Consider the following 7,732-nt stretch of genomic DNA (forward strand, 5'->3'; position numbering starts at 1 on the left):
GCGTTGTGATGACGTCCTGGAAGGCTTCCCAAAGATAGGATATTTAAAGACTGAGTAGACGTTAATAAGGCAAAGATTAAGTTAATAGCAATTTCAGTGAAGATTTAGTAATAAGAAAAGCACATGGAAGTCTTTGAGGCTGGAGAAAGCACAGGACCTTTCAGCCACAAAAGGAAACACAATGAGGTTAAGCAAAAAGAACAACTGAGAGGTTCAATTCAGATAAGTTCACAGAGGAATGCAGGATGTGGATCAGGCATGAAGCTCCTTACCTGCCAGGGTAACAATTTTGATCTTCAGTAACAAGTAAATTTGGCACACAGATCTTGGTCTCTGATACTGTTTTCCAACAAGAGGAATCAAAGCTCCTTGGCTATAGTGATATCAGAGAATGACCCCCTAAAATCTATACAAAAATGTGGCCCCTTAAAGTTCTCTAGAAACTCCATCTGGGATGCCACATATGCTAGCGGAATTTGGGGTGCCATACGATATCACCATATGCTTACTAATAAATCCCCAATATTAATAAGACTGAGAGGATTCTTGCCTAATATTTAGAGAAGAATTCTAAATACCGGCATCCATAAATGAGGCAGCATGGTGCATTTTAGGCTTGGCTAAGGTATCAGGTGGGGTTTGAGGTCACACAGGGCATGGTGAAGCCGTGGTCTTCCAGCTCAGAAACGTAATTTATTTTAACCTATATGGCTGCCTACTTCAATAGTAGTAGAATAAGAAATATAAAATGGCCGGTGCCGTGGCTCAATAGGCTAATCCTCTGCCTTGTGGCGCCGGCACACTGGGTTCTAGTCCCGGTCAGGGCGCCGGATTCAGTCCCGGTTGCCCCTCTTCCAGGCCAGCTCTCTGATGTGGCCAGGGAGTACAGTGGAGGATGGCCCAAGTGCTTGAGCCCTGCACCCGCATGGGAGACCAGGAGAAGCACCTGGCTCCTGCCTTCGGATCAGCGCGGTGCACCGGCTGCAGCGCACCAGCCATGGTGGTCATTGGAGGGTGAACCAACGGCAAAGGAAGACCTTTCTCTCTGTCTCTCTCACTATCCACTCTGCCTGTCAAAAAAAGAAAAAGAAAGAAAGAAAGAAATATAAAAGGTGAATTTATAATATAACATGATGTCAGACAGTAAGAAAGTGCTAAAAGAAATTTTTAAAAATATGGAAAAATAATGTTGGGACTATGTCAAAAGGACACAGGAGGCAACTGAAAGAATTTGAATAAAACAAAAAATAAAGTGCTATTGGATTATAACTCACAGTATAAAATAAGTATCCATGAGTCTATGTTCATACAAATAAATGATTTAGTCAATACAGAAATGAGAGAAACTAAAACATCTCCCTATGCACAAGAATTCCAAATAATTTATGTAAATGCTCTGCCCTCAAGAAGATAAAACATAATTCCCATTCTGCAAGTATGTGCTATACATAATGACATCCTTCCAAAGGGATCAGTAGGGAAAAGAAACAAGATATTTTTGAAGTAGAAAACTGACAAACACTATCGCGTCCAGGTGACTGAAGTCAGCATTGACAGACATAAATCGTATTGACGATATGTGCTTTGACATGACATGATTAGAAGGATACTTAACATTGTGATCTTCACAAAAATCCATATCCCCCACCTAATCAGGAGAAAAAGATCAGACCAATCCCAACAGAGGGCCATTTTACACCTTGTTGACTTTAAGTCCCAACCTTTCCCCTCTCCTTGATTTTCTCAAGGGGAATTTCTTCCCACCTGAAAAGACTGTCCATTCAGCTCTAACTTCCTCAGCTTCCCTCTCTCTGTCCCGGCAGGACCACCCTCCCTTACAACTGTTCTCATCCTGCTCACATGCTTGCTCTCTCCAACATCTTCTCATCTTCTCATCTTTCCCAAGAAGGAAACTCTCCAGGAGTTTTCACTGCCACCATTCCCCACCCCTCAAGGTTATTTGAGAGTCCTCTCATTTCCTGAATGTCTTGTCTCCTTATCTTTTCTCATGATCTCTCTCTCTCTTCTCTCTCTCTCTTTCTTTTTCTACTTCACACTATTCTACATTCACTTCTCCACTTGGCCTTCAAGCTTTTCTTCATCCTAAAGAACAAGTTTTGGTCAAAGTACACTTCTGATTGTCAAACAGTGATATTCACTTCATTAATAATTTATATGTTATTTTGTTTGCTAAGCAATTTTTTTCAAATATGAATATAAGCAAAGAGGAAATATGATAATAAAGCAAATAACATACTGGCATTGAAAATGTGAGAACCACAAGCTGAGATGCTCTATAGCTGCATCTCAGATTGCATGTTCCATAATTCAACGCTAACTTATTCATTTGTCTTTCCAGAGCTTCTGGACAGGGACATTGCTACAGAGCTTACATCATCCTGTCTCCTATTTTATTAGGTTGTTGACTTGTCTAAAATTTTCCTGAATGAAGCTTTCCTATTATATTTATCTTTAACATATGATCTGATGTTAATTAGTCATTATAGAAAAAAGGATGAACTTTGTTCCAAGGTATCTTTTACTATTAACTTTTTTTTTTTTTTGACAGGCAGAGTGGACAGTGAGAGAGAGAGAGAGACAGAGAGAAAGGTCTTCCTTTGCCGTTGGTTCACCCTCCAATGGCTGCTGTGGCCGGTGCGCTGCGGCCAGCGCACCGTGTTGATCCAATGGCAGGAGCCAGGTACTTATCCTGGTCTCCCATGGGGTGCAGGGCCCAAGCACTTGGGCCATCCTCCACTGCACTCCCTGGCCACAGCAGAGAGCTGGCCTGGAAGAGGGGCAACCGGGACAGAATCCGGCGCCCTGACCGGGACTAGAACCCAGTGTGCCGGCGCCGCAAGGCGGAGGATTAGCCTATGGAGCCGCGGCGCCGGCTACTATTAACTTTTAATTTTAAATATTTTATTCCTAAAAGGATTTGAGATTTTTCTCTTCTTATTACAAAATATAAAGAAATAAAATTGAGCACAGCCCAAAGACCTAGATGATATAGAAAATCACCCTCGCAATCCATTTGATATAGATTCTACAAGCTACCCAGGTAGGTTCTTGAGAGCAGGACCTATTTTGCTTTATCTTTTGTGCAGTGCCTAAGTCAATCGGAATTCATGGCAAATAAATCAAGGATGAAAGCTATGCAACTGATGGATACAGACAGTTGAGACTCCTATCATCTATTTTCAGCTGCAGAATTGCATAGATAGCCTTTGGCCTCAAACATGGGGCTTTGAAAGTTAAATTCTTAAACCTCAAAATCAGAAATGATACATGCACACTTAGCCGGTTTCAAATGATTTTTCTTAGGGTAATGACCACAGAAGAACAAAGTATTGCTTTTTACTGAGCAGAATAAATAAATAGCCTAGAATCTCAGTGAGTTCTATACAAATATGACAAAACACATTCTATCCATTCTTCAAACTTCTTTGCTTCCAAATAGTTGTATTTGTATTCCTCTTTAATTAGAGCTGCTGGTTTTTCATAGTTGCTTAATTAATTTTAGAGAATATCAATTTTCAATGCCTTTAGGAAAGTGGTTGCAATTATAGGGCCAATCTGTTAGAAAAAGTAAAAAGAGGCCAAAATATTTTAATAGCAAAGTTACTGGGAACAAAGGATGAATATAATAAGTTATAGGCATACTCAATAATTAGTCTTTCTATTAGCTATGTTTTACAAGAGTTTCTCTAAGAATTTAACTTGAAACTCTTATATGCAAGGGATAGGTATGCAATTTAGCACACAAGTAGTTGTATGGTCTACTTTAGTGGTCATTTGTAGATACCATAGTGAAGGTAAAGCATTGCCCATGCTATGGCAGATCAGACACTTAGCACAAGTAGTAGATAGGTCAACCTTATCCACAGGGACCCAGTCCATGCTGTTGAACTCTTTCATAGTTCTCATTTGTGCCACCCCAACTGCTCCCTTGTTGACCCATTGTGCAATCCTGGGGTGACTAAAGACAGAAACTGGCCTGCATCACCCAAGCCATCTGACTTTTCAATGCTTTTCTGTAATATAAACTCTCTATATTAGTTATTTATTGCTTCTTAACAAACTAACTCGAAAACCTGGCATAATAAAACAGTGTGTGTGTATTATGTCAAAGTTTCTGTAGGTGAGGTATTCAAGCATATTTTTTCTTGGTCCTCTGCTTAAAGCAAAACATCAACAAGGTGTCATTCAGGGCTGCAGTCATATCCAAAAACTCCATGGGAAAAGGCTCTGCGTCTAAGCTCAGATAGTTGTTGGCAGGATTCATTTCCTTGCAGTGACATTAACTTACCTTTGCCACAATATACTGATTGAACATAGTAGCTAGGCCATATCATAATTAAGGAGGAAGATTATACAGGGTATGGATTATAGGAGACAGTGGTCATTTGGGATAATCTTAGAATACGCGTACCAAAGTACCCATTCACACACATGTTTCCCAGCTCTCCCTGACTCTTCTCTTCCAATATGGCTCCTCCAGGCTCTTGAGCAACAAGCTAAGACATTTGACATTGCTCAGGAATCTGTGTGTCATCAGCCTTACCTCTGATCGTCTTCCAGAGAAAGTGGATGACTAGATGACTCTTCAAAGCTCTGCACACTGGAAGGATTTCCCCTCACTGTTCTCTTTCACCTCTGAGTAGAGTTGTCATATAGAACACTCTATTAGCTCACACTAACATGTTAAGCCAATATATTCATGTGCTAAGCCTAGTTTTTGTCTTGACTTTTCAGTTTAGTTTTGGTTTTAAAAGTGCATTTATTACACTATTCCTAGTTTCAAATGACATGTTTTAACTATGGATGTATGGATAGTAAATCTAAACCAATAAAAGTGTAATCATTTGTGACTACCTCCCAGAAAAAAACAAATACTTGTGTGTGTGCATGTATATGTGTGCATACATGTTTGTGTGTGTGTGTGTGTGTGTGTATGGAGAAAGAGAGAGAGAGTTGGGTCTGGTATTTGATTTGACCTCTGCTGCTGCTGTTTAAAGATACAGGCAGGAGACATAACCTCCTGGGTCATAGACCAAGAATTTTGTAATTCAAGCAGCCTGAACATCTACATAGTATACATATTTGCATAGCTCCCCTTGTGCTCAAGTCCCATGGGAATAATTTGGCAAGCTTAAGTTTTTTCCATTTCTATCAGGTGAACAGAGAACCTACCCCCACCAAAGATGAGTATGAGCTGAAGTTGAGAAAAGGAGTGGTGCTATAACAGGTGTAGGTAACTTGGTATTCTGGGATACTCATTCAGGTAAATGACCATGTCTTCCAGACTTGATTAGATCTGATTTCTATTGTACAGTTTCCTTCATATAATGAGTTCTTCCTATGTCTTCCCAAATATGTGACTTGTATGATCTGACAATACTCTTGATGGATAATTCCAGTTGTATAGTCACTTGATGGTCCATGGTCAGGAATTTAGTCACTGTTAAGAACCAAAGCCCTTTGAATAGTGATTAGATATGCTACAAAAGGAATGCCCTTGTTCTAGAGCTTTGATAATCTGCACTAAACCTAGTTAATTAACTAAGTTAATATTTAACTTTCTCATTAAAGGCAGATGTCTTTTTTTAAAAATGTATTTATTTATTTGAAAGTCAGAGTTATACAGAGAGAGAAGGAAAGGCAGAGAGAGAAAGAGAGAGGTCTTCCATCCACTGGTTCACTCCTCAGTTGGCCACAACTGCTGGAGCTGAACTGATTCAAAGCCAGTAGCCCGGAGCTTCTTCTGGGTCTCCCACACAGGTGCAGGGACCCAAGAACTTGGGCCATCTTCTACTGCTTTCCCAGGCCATAGCAGAGAGCTGGATCGGAAGTGGAGCATATGGGATGCCAGCACTGCAGGTGGTGGCTTTACAGGCTACACTTGTCTGCCGGCCCCATAAAGGCAGATGTCTTTAGCACCAATGTATCCATTCAGTCTTATTGTCCAAGAGGCAGAACAACACACCACAGTCTCAATTTGTTTCAAAGCATCAGTTTTTCTGAATCTGACTCAAAACTGCCAGATGTCGCTGTCACATTATAAATAGGTTTGAGCAGTATTTTTAATGGTAGTATAAGGTATTTCCAGGCTGGTATTGTGGCATGGTGGATAAAGCTGCTGCCTGCAGTGCTGGCATCTCATATGGGTGCCGGTTCAAGTCTCAGCTGCTCTACTTCCAATCCAGCTCTCTGATATGGCCTGAAAAGTGGTAGAAGATGGCCCAAGTCCTTGAGCCCCTGAACCCCATGTGGGAGACCCAAAAGAAGTTCCCGGCTCCTGGCTTCAGATAGACCCAGCTCCGACTGTTGTGGCCATTTGGGGAGTGAACCAGTGGATGGGTCTCTCTCTCACTCTCTCTCTCTCTTTCTGTAACTCTTTCAAATAAATAAATAAATCTTTTAAAACAAAGCTATTTCCAAAAATGTCACACACGTCTATATTTTATTCTTTTTTTTCTTTTTTTTTTATTTTTTATTTTTGACAGGCAGAGTGGACAGTGAGAGAGAGAGAGAGACAGAGAGAAAGGTCTTCCTTTGCCGTTGGTTCACCCTCCAATGGCTGCCGCGGCCAGCGCGCTGCGGCCGGCGCACCGCACTGATCTGATGGCAGGAGCCGGGTACTTATCCTGGTCTCCCATGGGGTGCAGAGCCCAAGCACTTGGGCCATCCTCCACTGCACTCCCTGGCCACAGCAGCGAGCTGGCCTGGAAGAGGGGCAACCGGGACAGAATCCGGCGCCCCGACCAGGACTAGAACCCGGTGTGCCGGCGCCGCAAGGCAGAGGATTAGCCTAGTGAGCCGCGGTGCCGGCCTATATTTTATTCTTAATGGTTGTAGTTACATATGTGAAATTCATGTCTTTAATTTTTAAAATAATTTCCTTATATGTCCTAGACTACTTTATCAATAAGCAAGCCTCTTAAACACTGTAAGGTTATCTTGCATGCTCTGGTACCTTTCCTGGGAGCTCATACATGTGTTTGCTACTTTCTACTCACTGTATCAGATTGATTTGATATCATCAATATAGTAGACCAGGGAAATGCTGGGTTGGAATGCACATGAATGGCAAATGTCAAAGGGAGACAGTCAATTCTGTGGAGATAGTCTCTAATCCTAAAATACTTTAACTTGGGAAAAGAGAAATATAAAAAGCAAGTAACAATAGATTTTATGCAGTATTTGTCAAATTTGTAGCTGGGACAAAAATTATATTAGTTTAAAGGAAGGCAAGTGCATTATAAATTGGATGGTTATATAACACAACACATAGACCCAGACTTGCATATTGGCTTGGACACTAATGAGTGTATTTTTTATACACACACACACACACACATATTTCAAAGAATTTCCAAATCAGCAGGAGGAGTCTACTACACATCTATGCAGAAATATAGGCATGTAAAAAGTTTGCCAGGCTCATTATCTGCTTTTCTGTTTCACCCTGGATGCTATTAGTGGAAAGGAAGCAGTTTCATGTATACACTAATTTTATGGATCTGCGAGAGGTTCACCTTACATTCACTCTCACATTCTATTGGCTTGAACTCAGTCAAAGAGCAAAGCTAACTATAATCAAAGTTAAGAAATGTGTTTTAGCTACATGGTCGATTACACAATTAGCAGGACCAGTTCAAAATGGAAATATGGGGACCTATTTTCAAAAAGCAAGAAGAACTGCATTGTTGTCAAACATGGTAACATAAAA

This window comes from Oryctolagus cuniculus, chromosome 1 (assembly GCF_964237555.1).
Source record: "Oryctolagus cuniculus chromosome 1, mOryCun1.1, whole genome shotgun sequence".
Classification (NCBI taxonomy): Eukaryota; Metazoa; Chordata; class Mammalia; order Lagomorpha; family Leporidae; genus Oryctolagus; species Oryctolagus cuniculus.